Source organism: Hibiscus syriacus, unplaced genomic scaffold (assembly GCF_006381635.1).
Source record: "Hibiscus syriacus cultivar Baekdansim isolate YM2019G1 unplaced genomic scaffold, ASM638163v2 tig00110384_pilon, whole genome shotgun sequence".
Taxonomy (NCBI): Eukaryota; Viridiplantae; Streptophyta; class Magnoliopsida; order Malvales; family Malvaceae; genus Hibiscus; species Hibiscus syriacus.
The window spans coordinates 2,912,186-2,927,226 of NW_024062715.1; the positions used below are offsets into that span (position 1 = coordinate 2,912,186).

Below are 15,041 nucleotides of genomic sequence, written 5' to 3' on the forward strand. Positions count from 1 at the left end.
TTTATCCATGAAACCCTCTAACAGACTTAGTATTCCACAGAAATCTCGATGTAAGCGAATTAATCAACTCAGCTATGCATTTCGGATAGAAATATGGACATGAAATAAACGGTAGGTTTACCATGCAACTTTAATCAGTGTTATTCTACCCCCAAAAGAAAGCATTTACCCTTCCAACCTTGAAGACAACTTCTTACTTTATCAACATCGGTTGCCATATCAACTTGGAATTCTTTTTGTGCCCTAGCGGAAGACCCAAATACGTATGAGCAGACTTGCACATCCACACGAGATCAATTCAGCCCATTCAATAACCTTTCTATCTTCTAACTTAATCCCAAAAAGATTTGTCTTCTTCATATTTAACTTCAGCCCAGCCGCAACCTCAAAGATTTTTGAGGACACGATACAAATTTTTAATTTTTCCAGCATTCGCTTCCAAAAAGAAATGAGATCATCGCAAATTGAATGTGAGATACTTCGACTCCAGCACCAATTCTAACCCCACCACCAAACCATAAGACACCGATTTTTTAAGAGTCCGCTAAGAGCCTCACTAACTACATTAAACAGAAACGACGACAACAGACACCATTGCCTGCCCCTCTTAATTGAAAACTTGTAGACGGGCAACCATTTACTAGGACAACAATTGTAATATCCTCAATACGGGTTAGTGACTAAATTGTAAGGTTTCAAAATTTGGTGATTTAAATTAGAATAATTGAGTGGTTTAAAGACTTATATGAGAAATGAGGTGTAAGATCATTGAAAAGAATGAGAAAACGGATAGTATGGTCATTTGTAAAGAAAAAAAAAATAATAATAATATATGGTATATATAGATACACTGGAAGGAAACAAGTTTAGAGGTTTCCAGAGTTCTCTTATTTCTTTCTTCTTCTTCTTCACGTGTGAGCCAAGCAAAGGTGAGTTTTCTTGTGATCAAATTCTTGATGAATTTAAGGTTTCTTATTGATCCTTAGTTGATAACTAAGCTTAAGGAAAGCTTAGATTATCTTAAACCATAAGATGAGGAGTGTATTAAGAATTAAAGAAAGGAAGTAGAAAAGTGAAATTTTTAGAATAGGGTTCTTATAAGATTAGAAGTGAAATTTGACTTGTCATTAAGCTAACTATAGGTATGAAGTGTTAGAATTCAAATTAGAACATGTTGGAATTTGGTTAGATTCTTAAACTCTACATGGAATCGATTTCTAAGTTTTGAAAGTATGGAATGAATAAGTAGTTTAAGTATGAGTATGTAAGTTACGGATATAAAAAGGGGTATATAAGTGTTAAGTAGACTAAGAAGTGATTTCCGTGCTAAAATGACAATTTGGGCAATGTGCATCGATGCACATTCATTGTGCACGATGCATCAATGATATATCCCAGAAATTGTTTAAGGTGCATCGATGCACAGGAAGTGCATCGATGCATTAATTTAAAAAGAAAACATCGAATGCCATCGATGCATCGATGCAGGAGTGCATCGATGCACCCCATTAAATACAACATCGATAAGATTTATTCATCGATGCATGGTGTAATGCATCGATGCTACCTTCATTAAAATATGAAAATGACTTTTCTTTTAGCCTAAGAAAGCTTAGATATACTAACTAGTATAACTGATAAGTATCATGATTACTATGTAGATACTGAGCCTAAACGAGTTCTGAACCATCAACCATAGGATCAATCAGGGAAAGACAAAGAAATCTAGGTGAGTGCATATGCATAACATGATTATGTTAATATATTTCAGTTCTAGACTTGCGATAAGTCTAGATTTAATATCTTGATACATTATTCATTCATATTATTAAAGATGATATGAATTCATACCATATGCATTATGGATATACTATGCAGATTGTGGTAAGTCTATTTTCCAGATTAGAGCTTATATATGTATGTGTCATATGGATTGAATGAGTTTACTAGATATCTATATTAGGTATATGAAGTGTGTGTGATGTGTTTTTTTATGGTTATATGTATGAATAAGCATATGTATTGACATGTTACAGTATAATATATATATGAGTTGTGTAAATAGTAAATAATGTGTTAAACATGAGAATAGTTAAATGATCAATAGAATGAACAAGAGATAAAAGATGAAGGATAATACTATAAGAGATATAAAACATAATGATTACATGTATGTATGTATGTATGTATGTAATAGTTATATGAAAGGTATAGGCAATAAGATGATCATATGAACATGTGATACAGAGCTATAGGAAAAGAAAAATGTGATATGATGTGAATATGTAATAAGGTAAAGACAATGCCCATGATATGAGTTATGAGAACTGTAGTATAGTTGGCATGCCAAGAGTCAAAGAACTACCTATGTCTTTCGAGACATATGGACAGTATACCTATGTTCTAAGGAAATATAGTTTACCTAGGTTCTTCGGGACCTATGGATAGTTACCGAGGATCTTTATGACCTCTGGATAGTTACCGAGGATCTTTATGACATCTGATAGGTCCTTCGGAACATTCATTGAGCTGTGGTGACAGAATACGTGTGCACAACCTCATAAACTCGTATACCTTGGTTCTCAATAGTGTATATGGGCTAAATAAGACATAACGAGGATGTATAATTGTATCTTAATATGGTATTATTATGATTATATTGGCTCATATGTGGTATAATACATGATGGTATGATAGTATAATTGTGTTGGATAGTAGACGACCTGTTTATATTTTAGTAATTCTTATTATGTAATTATGCCTCACTAAGTCTATGACTTAGCATGTAAGTGTTTTTACACGTAGGGTTCGAAGAGCAGGAGAATCAAGAATAGGAATTTGCAGATCAACATATCTCCACTCAGCGATTAGATCAGAAGGAAGTCACAGTATATTTGTGTATGTATGTGTTGGCATGTAAGAAAAGTTTTAGTTACAAATGCTCTGATTAGTTTTGTCTGTTTTGGTAACTCGGTACAGTGACAATGTTATTTTAATAAAGTTTTAAATTTCATTGGTTTCGTTAAAAGTTTAAAGTTAGAAAAGTCAATGTGACACCTCAGACTTGTATCCGGGTCGTATACGGGTTGAGGGTGTTACATTTAATGGTATCAGAACTACGGTTTAGTCGATTCTCGACTTAAACCGGAGTCCATAGTGTCTTAAAAAGTGTTCATGCCAACACAGTATTAATAACTTCTGATCTGATACGAGTAAAGAGTATGTTGTTTAGCTGATAGAAATATTTGGTTATCTCTTATTAGATGTCCGGACAATATAGCTCTCGGGGTAAAGCGAGAGATGATATATTAGCTGAAAGTAGTAATTCACCTGCCCTGGCCAGGCAGGGTGAAGGACAGACACCCTTTGGAGTGCCTGTACAAGATCAAAATGTATTCTTCAGGACGTTGGGCACTATTTTGACACGTTTCCAACTCCTGCATCCTCAACGTAGAGGATTAATATAGCCAAAGAGTTAAAGGGATTAGGAGCTCCAGAGTTCAAAGGTGAAGCCGAAGAAGGTCCTGTTGTTGCGGACCTTTGGCTTAATGATGTAAAGATCATGTTAGAGGGACTCCACTGCTCTGATATGGAGAAACTAGATGGGATGGTCTCTTTTCTCCGTTGGCAAACGAGAATCTGGTGGACGAATGTTATTCATATGATGCCAAATGATCAGAAAACATGGTATTTGTTTTAGAAGAGTTTAAGCACAAGTATATAGGAGATCAGTTCATCAGGGAAATGAAGCAAGAATTCTTGAATTTGAAACAGCTGAATAGCACTGTGTATGAATATGAGTGTGAATTCAACAAGTTAAGTCGATTCGTGGCCGAATTGATTCAGACAGAGAAAGAAGCATGTGAGTGGTTTGTTGAAGGACTACGACCAAGGCTAAAAGAGATGTTGATTGTTTTGAACTTGTCCTCATTTCAGGAAGTAGTAAATCGTGCTAAAGCTCTAGAAAGAGCTCAGAGCGGTTTGGGGATCAGAAAGCTCAATCTTCCAAAAGAACGGGGCTTCGTCGAGCTCTGTACTACCCAAGAGAGGTAGAGATTCTGGGTTCCAATACCAAGTAAGGTCTGAATCAGTGGTATCCTCTGCTAGAGGATCAAATCAGATAAGAGCTAGACAGACTCAATTACGAAAGTCTGGTGATGGAAGAGCACAACAGAGACACTGTCAGATTTGTGAGAGATATCATGGTGGGGCATGTAGAGTTGAATCTGGAGCCTGTTTTCGATGTGGGGAAATAGGACATTTCATGAGAGATTGTCCATTGGGGACAGGAAAGCCTGTGCAGTCGGAGCGATCTGCTTCGATATCCCAGAGAGGACGGGGTAGAGGTAGAGGAAGAAGTCAGACAGAATTTTCTACTCAACAGGAAATACGCTCTACGGCTAGAGTATATAATCTCAATATCAGTGAAGACAATGAGGATCCAGAGATAATAGCAGGTATCTTCTATTGTACAGTAAATGCTTTATGATATTAGTTGATATGAGCTTGTATAACCATATAAGAGTAGAGAATGGGTAAGAGAATTGAGAATTTAGTTAGAAGTCATTTTTAGAAATAGTGTAGTGACAATTCCATTAAGGTACAGTGCTAAAGTAAACAAGATATGTTAGAAGTGTTACATTCGAATTCAGGGAATTTAATTCTCTGTTAATCTAATGGAGATATTTCTCAAGGGATAAGTAAGAAGATAGTGATTTATAAAGGAGTATATATATAGGGAATTAAATGAAAAAAGGGGTGTAAGTGTGAATTATAAGTTGATATGGGGTAAGGAAATGGTAGATAATGTTATGAAAAGATTGATTGATTTCGTAAAGTATACGTTTAATAACATTTGAAGAGGTTTAGGGTTGTGTTCTGAGTTATAGAATGATGGAATAAGAGATTGGGTATGGTTATAAGGTAATTAGAAATGGATTGGGTTCTTTGGGAAGTGAAAGCAAATCATTGATTACAAATTGCAATGGGATAAAGTAGAGAAAGGAGCATGAGAACATTGAAAGATATGTTCTTATCGGTATGTGTAATGAAAATTCAGGGACGAATTTTCTTAAAAGGAGGGGAGATTTGTAACATCCTCAATACCGGGTTAGTGACTAAATTGTAAGGTTTCAAAATTTGGTGATTTAAATTAGAATAATTGAGTGGTTTAAAGACTTATATGAGAAATGAGGTGTAAGATCAAATTGAAAAGAATGAGGAATGAAAGGATAGTATGGTCATTTGTAAAGAAAAGAAAAATATAATAATAATATATGGTATATATAGATACACGTGGAAGGAAGGAAACAAAGTTTAGAGGTTTCCAGAGTTCTCTTATTTCTTTCTTCTTCTTCTTCACGTGTGAAGCCAAGCAAATGTGAGTTTTCTTGTGATCAAATTCTTGATGAATTTAAGGTTTCTTATTGATCCTTAGTTGATAACTAAGCTTAAGGAAAGCTTAGATTATCTTAAAACCATAAGATGAGGAGTGTATGAAGAATTAAAGAAAGGAAGTAGAAAAGTGAAATTTTGGAATAGGGTTCTTAATAAGAATTAGAAGTGAAATTTGACTTGTCATTAAACTAACTAAGAGGTATGAAGTGTTAGAATTCAAATTAGAACATGTTGGAATTTGGGTTAGATTCTTAAACTCTACATGGAGAATCGGATTTCTAAGTTTTGAAAGTATGGAATGAATAATAAGTAGTTTAAGTAAGAGTGTGTAAGTTAAGGATATAAAAAGAGGGGTAATATAAAGTGTTAAGTAGACTAAGAAGAGATTTCCGTGCTAAAATGACAATTCTGGGCAATGTGCATCGATGCACATTCATTGTGCACCGATGCATCAATGATAAATCCCAGAAATTGTTTAAGGTGCATCGATGCACAGGAAGTGCATCGATGCATTAATTTAAAAAGAAAACATCGAATGTCATCGATGCATCGATGCATAAGGAGTGCATCGATGCACCCCATTAAATACAAACATCGAATAAGATTTATGCATCGATGCATGGTGTAATGCATCGATGCATACCTTCATTAAAAGATGAAAATGACTTTTCTTTTAGCCTAAGAATGATAGCTTAGAATATACTAACTAGTATACTGATAAGTATCAATGAATTACTATGTAGATACCGAGCCTAAACAAGTTCTGGAACCATCAACCAGTAGGATCAATCGAGGGAAAGACAAAGAAATCTAGGTGAGTGCATATGCATAACATGATTATGTTAATATATTCAGTTCTAGACTTGCGATAAGTCTAGATTTAATATCTTGATACATTATTCATTCAATATTATTAAAGATGATATGAATTCATACCATATGCATTATGGGATATACTATGCAGATTGTGGTAAGTCTATTGTCCAGATTAGAGCTTATATATGAATGTATGTGTCATATGGGATTGAATGAGTTACGAGATATCTATATTAGGTATATGAAGTGTGTGTGATGTGTTTTTTTATGGTTTATATGTATGAATGAGCATATGTATTGACATGTTACAGTATATATATATTATATGAGTTGTGTAAATAGGTAAATAAATGTGTTAAACATGAGAAATAGTTAAAATGATCAATATGATTTCATAAGAATATGAAATAAGAAGTATGGAAAGGACATAAGAAAGAATATGAAATATATAGCATATGAATATGAAATCATATGAGGGGTGACATGAATTATATGAAAAATAAACTACGTGATTACAAATATATGAAAATATGCTAGTGTGATGGGACCTAGGAACTAGTAGACGTGATATATATACATTTATATAAGTTATTGGATGAAAAATGAACAAGAGATAAAAGAGATGAAGGATAATACTATAGGAGTATGATAAAAACATAAATGATTACATGTATGTATGTATATATGTAATAGTTATATGAAAAGGTATAGGTAATAAGATGATCATATGAACATGTGATACAGAGCTATAGGAAAAGAAAAATGTGATATGATGTGTGAATATGTAATAAGGTAAAAGACAATGCCCATGATATGAGTTATGAGAACTGTAGGTATAGTTGGCATGCCAAGAGTCAAAGAACTACCTATGTCTTTCGAGACATATGGACAATATACCTATGTTCTAAGGAACATATGGATAGTTTACCTAGGTTCTTCGGACCTATGGATAGTTACGAGGATCTTTATGACCTCTGGATAGTTACCGATGATCTTTATGACCTCTGGATAGGTCCTTCGGAACATTCATTGAGTTGTGGTGACAGAATACGTGTGCACAACCTCATAATACTCGTATACCTTGGGTTCTCAATAGTGTATATGGGCTTAAATAAGACATAACGAGGATGTATATAATTGTATCTTAATATGGTATTATTATGATTATATTGGCTCATATGTGGTATAATACATGATGGTATGATAGTATAATTGTGTTTGGATAGTAGACGACCTGTTTATATTTTAGTAATTCTTTATTATGTAATTATGCCTCACTAAGTCTATGACTTAGCGTGTAAGTGTTTTTACACGTAGGGTTCGAAGAGCAGGAGAATCAAGAATAGGAATTTGCATATCAATATATCTCCACTCAGCGATTAGATCAGAAGGAAAGTCACAGTAGGTATTTTGTTGTATGTAGTGTGTTGGCATGTAAGAAAAGTGTTAGTTACAAATGCTCTGATTAGTTTTGTCTTGTTTTGGTTAACTCGTGTACAGTGACAATGTTATTTTAATAAAAGCTTTAAATTTCATTGGTTTTCGTTAAAAGTTTAAAGTTAGAGAAGTCAATGTGACACCTCAGACTTGTATCCGGGTCGGATACGGGTTGAGGGTGTTACAGCAATCGAGGGCGTTGAGATACACATATGAATCCATCTCCTCCATCTTCTACCGAAACCCATTTTCTTAGTACTAGGCTTAAAAAATTCCAATCAACTGTATTATAAGCTTTGCTGAAATCTGCCTTGAATAAAACAACTTCTTTTTTACTTTTCCTTAACTCATCAACTACTTCATTCGTAATCAGGGAACAATCTGTAATTTGTTTCCCAGCCGTAAAAGCAAATTGTGTCTCCCCAATTACTTATCCCATACAACTAGCCATCCTTCTAGCCAACACACGAGCCACAATCTTATATAGACTTCCAACCAACGAAATAGGCCTGAAATCCTCCGGAGTAATATCCTTATGATTTTTTGGAATGAGAGCAATAAAAGACTTGTTAAACGAATAGTCTTCAACGTTCCCCCAATAAAACTTATCCATAAAATGCATAACCTGTTCTTTCATGGAAAACTAGAATTTTTTTGAAAAAATCCAGGTTAAATCCATCCGGGCCTGGAGCTCTGGATCCATCTGATGCTTTAATAGTTAGCCAAACCTCTTCTTCCGTGAAAGGACCTTCTATAAATCTTCTAGTAGCAGCTGAAATTCTATTAAAATGAACATCAAACCTCTTCACCGAGAGAGTTCTCACCTCCTTATAGCTATCTCTAAAGTATGAAATGAAAACATTTTGAATCCTGGACTGATTTTTGAAAGTAGAGTTGCGCACTTTCAAAGACGAAATGAAATTCCTATGTCCTCTTTGTGCTGCCATTAAATGAAAAAACTTAGTATTTCTATCCCCCCTCCTTGAACCACTTGAGCCTTGATTTTTGCAACCATTCTCTCTCATCTTTCCTCAAAATTATCCACAACCTAGCTTTCAATAACGTGATCTCGGATTGAATTGAAATATTGCTCAGATTCAACAAACACAAGTTCTCTAGTGTATCAATTTTCTTCCCAATCTCTATTACCGACTCACTTTTGCTTGTACGGATTGCACTATCCCACTCTTAGTCACTTTTTTAACTGACGATAACAAATACTGCACACCTTTGTCTTTGTTAGCTACACAGAGACCTGAAATTCTGTCGAATAAATAGGGATCATCCGCCCAGTGATTAAACCATTTAAAGGGCCTGTAAACCTTTTTAGGCTTCTTACCTCTCAACACAACAGGTTTATGATCCGAAAGACTTCTAGGAAGGGTCCATTGTATCAAATTCGGAAATATGCAAGTTATTTATGTCGAAATTAGAAACCTGTTAAGTCTGCTGGCTGCCATATTCAATCCTCCCCTAAACCAAGTGAAAACACTCCCAGAAATTGGTGCCTCAAACAATTCCCACTGAGATATAAAATTTTCAAAAATTATAATGGAATTTGATATATCATGCCCACCGGTTCTTTCCAGATCCGATCTGACAGTGTTAAAATCACCTACCACAATGATCGGCAGCTTCCAATTTTTAATAACCTCATTCAACTGGTCAAAAAAAGCCAATCTATCACCATGAAAATTCGGCCCATAGACATTGAGGATGCCTACTTCCAAGTTATGTGGAACTAGCATACCTTTTAATGCTACAAATCTTTTACGAATTATATGATATGAAACTCTAAATATATTGCTATCCCACAAAGTGATCAATCCACCAGACGCACCATCAGCAGGCGAGAAAATCAATTCCAAATTAAGTTGACATTTTAACCTTCTCTCAACAGAAATAGGAATTACATTTACCTTAGATTCCTGTAACATAATTACATTCGGTTTCTGTGACTCAACAACCCGACTAATGTCCCTGATCTTTTCATTCCTCCCTATACCTCTCACATTCCAAGTTAATACTGATAAACCATAGTCCATTTAAAACCAAATCCACACTAAAACAGAACACAGATAGGGCGATCTCACATATTACCCGACGTCTCCAAAGTTTCCAATCTCTCAAGCACCCTCTCTCTTGAGACTGAAAATTGCACACCTAACGCCTCACCCACAGCTAATGATGCTTCTGCTTCATTTCTTAGACCCCGCCTTCTGCCTTGATAACCCCCACGAGAATAGACAGTATGATTTGGGTGACATTTTAATTTGACACTCACCCTACTACCTCGAGCATTCATGTCCGTTCTTTTCTTTGATTTGCTGAGCAATGTAGACTTTCCCCTAACCAAATAACCTCCCAGTGTAGCACCCAATTCCGTATTCACCAATGTTGAATCAGGAGCAGGATCTATCTCAATAATAGTTTCACGCTTTTCAGCCGTAGAATCCTTAACCAGCGTATGCAGTGAAGACACTTCTTCAATTTGCACATCCATCAATCTAGAACTGTTGGACAAAGATAGAGACAATCAAGAATGAGCTACATCTCTATTCAATTCCATCAGTCCTAAACTGTCGTCTACATTCAGGATCTGCATCCCATCATTTGACAGCATAGGTACATCGTATAACCCCTCTGCCCCACCAGCCTTTTCCAACATTTTGAATGCATCGCTATCCAATCTAACATCCAACAAACCGTTAGCGCTACTCTGGCTCAACGAAGCATCATCCCCATTAATTACAAAATCAGCGTTAGAACCATCACCAGTAGTACAATCCACCTGTTTCCTAGAACCGATCACTTGTTCTTCACCGCCCGCTTGCCACACTCCACCACCACCTATAGTACTATCAATGAACATCCTGCTCTCTTCTTGGATCTCTGTACGAATACCAATAGTAAAGACTCTACCATTAACAATAACATTGCACTTATCTGGTAAGTTTGATTCGTACTGCACTTCCATAAATAACCGAGCTTCGTCAAACCTTTCCCTTCTCTGAGTATCTTCATGAATCGATAAAACTGTGCCCCACGAGTTACCAAGATCCTCGAAGAACTTTTCAGACCAAACTAACAGAGGAACATCTTTAAGAATAACCCAGATTTTGGTTTTTATTTTTTGTTCGTATCCTTCCATAAGTTCCATTTCATCGAACCAGATTCTCATCCAATTCTCCCTCCTACCCCAACAAGCTTGACGCTCATCTATACTACTAAATTGTAAAACCACTAAGTGATCATGCCAGGGGCTCACCTTAACCTCCAAACCTTCAACTCAAAAAGCTGTTTGAATACAATTCTCATTAAACATTCTTTTTATTTTCACCACCAAACACCTTTCCCTCCACCGTAACTCCTCTCTAGAAACATAAATATTCCTACTAGCAGCTAGGCTATTCGAGGGATACTTCAAAAAGCTATCGTCGACTATATTAACCTGAAACACCTTCTCAGACTTTATTAACTTATGAATCTGGTCTCTTTCTCCCCTTTCACTAGGAATCCCACATCCTCTCTGCTCCCCTCCAACTGCCTCTTTAAAAGACATGAAATCCCTTAATGTTGGTTTCCACACCTTCTTAATCGATCTGTCATTCTCAGAACCCTTAAAGCTAACAACACTTTCTTTACTATGAAAGACTTTTATTTTAAATCCATCCAAAATTCGACCATCCGCCTAGAGAACAGCTAAATTAACTGCAGACTTACTCCGTACACCTGAACGCTTCCTTCAGAACACTCGAATAAATTCTTTTACTGACATTGTTAACAAAGACTAAACAACATTTAGGCCTCTGAGCATATTGATCGCCTCTTCCTACCCTCCCAAACTTACTCTGCCTTTCCATAATCATCAAGGCAATGAACCCTTTCAGAGATATAATTACTATCAAGATGTCTTAAAATTATGGTGGAACGCTTCTCAAACAACCCTTAACAGAATAAATCACCCACCAAGTTAGAGGTATAAAGACTATTTCACTGAGGCTTTTTCACAAACATCTTGCAAGCAGAACTCAAAACTCATCTTCTTCCCCAAGACCATCGACGAACTTCCCATTGTTGATACTCATCTTCACTGAGGATTTTTCAAACACCATGCAAGCACACCATGCAAGCAGAAATACAAAACACATAAACCCACAACAATCTTTTAGGCGAGATGAAGCACAAGTGTTGATGAAAGACTTTCGTGTTAATACTAATGTTGCATATAATAACTCATGTTTTCCATGACATTTTTTTAATTAACCATTGATATTCGATTTATTAATTGATTAGTTTAGATCGAATACAGTATAGACAGTAACGACCCTCTTAACTAAGAAATTATAGAAAAGAGAACATCACACAAAAAAAATCTAGAAAAATAAATAAAGAAATAATTACAATGAAAACCTACTAAAAGGAAAAAATAACTCTGTTTTTTCTTTGAGTTTATTTATTTTTTAATCTCGCATGGAAATGGAAATGGAAATGGAAATGGAAATGGAAATGGAAATGGAAATGGGCATGACGATTATAGATTTGGTTGGAATTGGATTAAGCATTTGTAGAAATTGCAGAAAGATAAAAAGAGAATATTATGCAGAAAAGGTAAAAATATTGAAAATCACAAAGAAAAGGAAAACCTACGAATCCATCCATGCTCCGAGAGAATATGGCATGCGGAGAATCGAATTAAAAATAAATACGAAATCTGAATTTTTGGAGCTTTCCTGGATTTTTCTTTTATAAGAACCGAACAAACCCACTCATTTTCCATACAACCAAACATCCCGCCTTTCTCTCAATTTTCTCCAAAACCCTATCTCTTTCTATTCACCAATCACTTATTTCTTTCCCCTTCCTAATATTTTGATTCCCCAGTTTCTCATTCATTTTTGGCCTTTGATTTATCATCCCATTTTTACAAAAATATATATTCTGTTAAACTTTATCAACCATTAACCCTCTGAGAATGGCGATTGCTTGGTCCAAAAAACCCGCTTCAATGGAGGCTGTATCATTGTCCCTCCTATGTCCCCTCCCGTCATCCTAACCCAAGACGAATTGAAAAAAATCGCCGCTTACAAAGCCGTCGAGTTCGTCGAGTCGGGTATGGTTCTGGGTCTCGGCACCGGTTCCACCGCCAAACACGCCGTCGATCGAATAGGCGATTTGCTCCGTCAAGGCAAGCTCACCAACATCGTCGGGATCCCCACGTCCAAGAAGACGGAAGAACAAGCTCTCTCCTTGGGTATCCCGCTCTCAGATCTCGACAGTCATCCCGCCATCGATTTAGCCATCGACGGCGCCGATGAAGTCGACCCGCATCTCAATCTCGTCAAAGGGAGAGGCGGGTCGCTTTTAAGAGAGAAAATGGTGGAAGGAGCTTGCAAGAAATTCGTCTGTATCGTTGATGAATCCAAATTGGTTAAACATTTGGGAGGTAGCGGTTTGGCTTTGCCCGTCGAAGTTGTCCCATTTTGCTGGAAATTTACTGCGATTAAGCTCCAGAACCTTTTCGAACGCTCGGGTTGCGTCGCCAAACTGAGGAACGATTGCGAAGGGAAACCATTCGTCACGGATAATGGGAATTATGTAGTTGATTTGTATCTGAAGAAAGATTTGGGGGATTTGCAGATTGCAAGCGATGCTACATTGAGGATTGCTGGTGTTGTTGAAAACGGTATGTTTCTTGACATGGCAACCACTGTTATTGTTGCAGGTGAGCTTGGAATCACGATCAAGAATAAGTAGAAATCTGGGGAACACAAATTATGCTAACCCTTTTTGGTATTTGGTGAATCAGTATTGGTTTTGGATTACTTTTTTGGCATCTGTCGATTGATTGATGATGAGAAGAGAGGACTTGTCGTGTATGTTTCAGTATCATTTGGAGGCAAATTGTAAGGGAAGATTGAGTTTAGGCATATTAGGATGCTCAAGCAGTTGAGCTTTGAGCATCATATATGTCAATTGTTATGATAATTCTAATATTAATGTTAGTGTACTTGAACTGAGCCGAATTCAAGCTCGAGTTCGATTTGAAATTATCTCGAATAATTTTGGTTCCTATACGTTACTCTATGTTGTTTGTTTGATATCACTCGAAGCTCAAAACGGTTCACGGACAATTCGTTGAACCCCTAAGTTTTCTTGACATGGCATTCGTCACGCATGCTGAATTGGTGAAAGAAGATGAGATTCAATTGCATTGTTTAGTTATTGTGTCTTGTCTTAGCTACTCTTGACTTGTTGAAAGACTACTTTTGTTTGAACACCAAAGCGAAACCCACTTTGAATTGGAGAGCACATTAAGAGAAGTGATCATGTACATAAATGGCTATGGGTCAAAGCTAAATCCGAATTTATAGTTTCGATTGGCTCTCATTATGTTGTAAATCAGGGGCGTCAAGAGCGTACGTAATTTCAAGAGCCCGTGGAGCTTCTTCTGGATCAATGTCACCATCATTTTTTCCTTGTTTTCAAAGAGTGATATTTTTTTTCCATCGTTAATCATTGATCATCAAGGCATATTCCTATATCTCTTGTATTCAGATCAGATATAATTGTTGGTATAATTACCGTTGCAAAACAAGAATATTAACAATGATTGGTAAAATTAAATAAATAAAACCGGTTTAATTTATTATGTCATGATAAGAATCTATGATTAAAATCATGATTGGTATAATCTTGAAATGAACGTCGTTTTCTAAAGTTAATACAATATTTTCATATTTGTACATTTGAATAGATGAAATAAAATTCAACCGATATTAAATAAAATGGTTGTCCCTTGTTCCCATATGTAATGGGATAAGGGGGAGGTAAGATAGTAGGCTGTTCCCAACACCAAGTTGAGAACAGCTTCCGTAGAAGACCTCCGAATTATGAAATGCCCTCCGTGGGACTCGATCCCACGACCTCAAAGATAAAAATTCAACCGATATTGTTCTTTCCAAAAAGAAAGAAGGAAACAGGTGATTGTTGTATATTAAATAAAGGGTAAACAACGTAAATTATAACTAATATTTGAGTAAGTTTTCGATTTCACCCACTGATGTTTTAAAAGTCACAAATCGGTCATTAATGTTATCATTTTGATACAAATTGGTCACACGATATTAACGGCCGTTAGCAGCTGTAACGAAAATCACTGTTGGACCGTTGTCTGCTAACTTGGATTGCCGCATGTCACTTCTTCTTCTTCTTTTATCTCTGTTATCCATCTCTCCACACTAGTATTCGTGCTCAAAAGCAAAAACTCTTACTCAGGTACAAATCCCATACCTATTAACCTTAAACTAGGTTTCCCGGGGAAGAGAGGTCGAAGCAAAAGCGAGTGCAGACGAGCATCTACCTTTAACCTTCAATTCATGTTTCCTGCT

General features: G+C 36.1%; 1 pseudogene; it reads left to right on the plus strand.

Annotated features, from left to right (window-relative positions):
• The first annotated feature begins 12,453 nt into the window (after positions 1-12,453).
• LOC120122069 lies at positions 12,454-13,646 on the plus strand (annotated as a pseudogene).
• Positions 13,647-15,041: the final 1,395 nt, after the last annotated feature.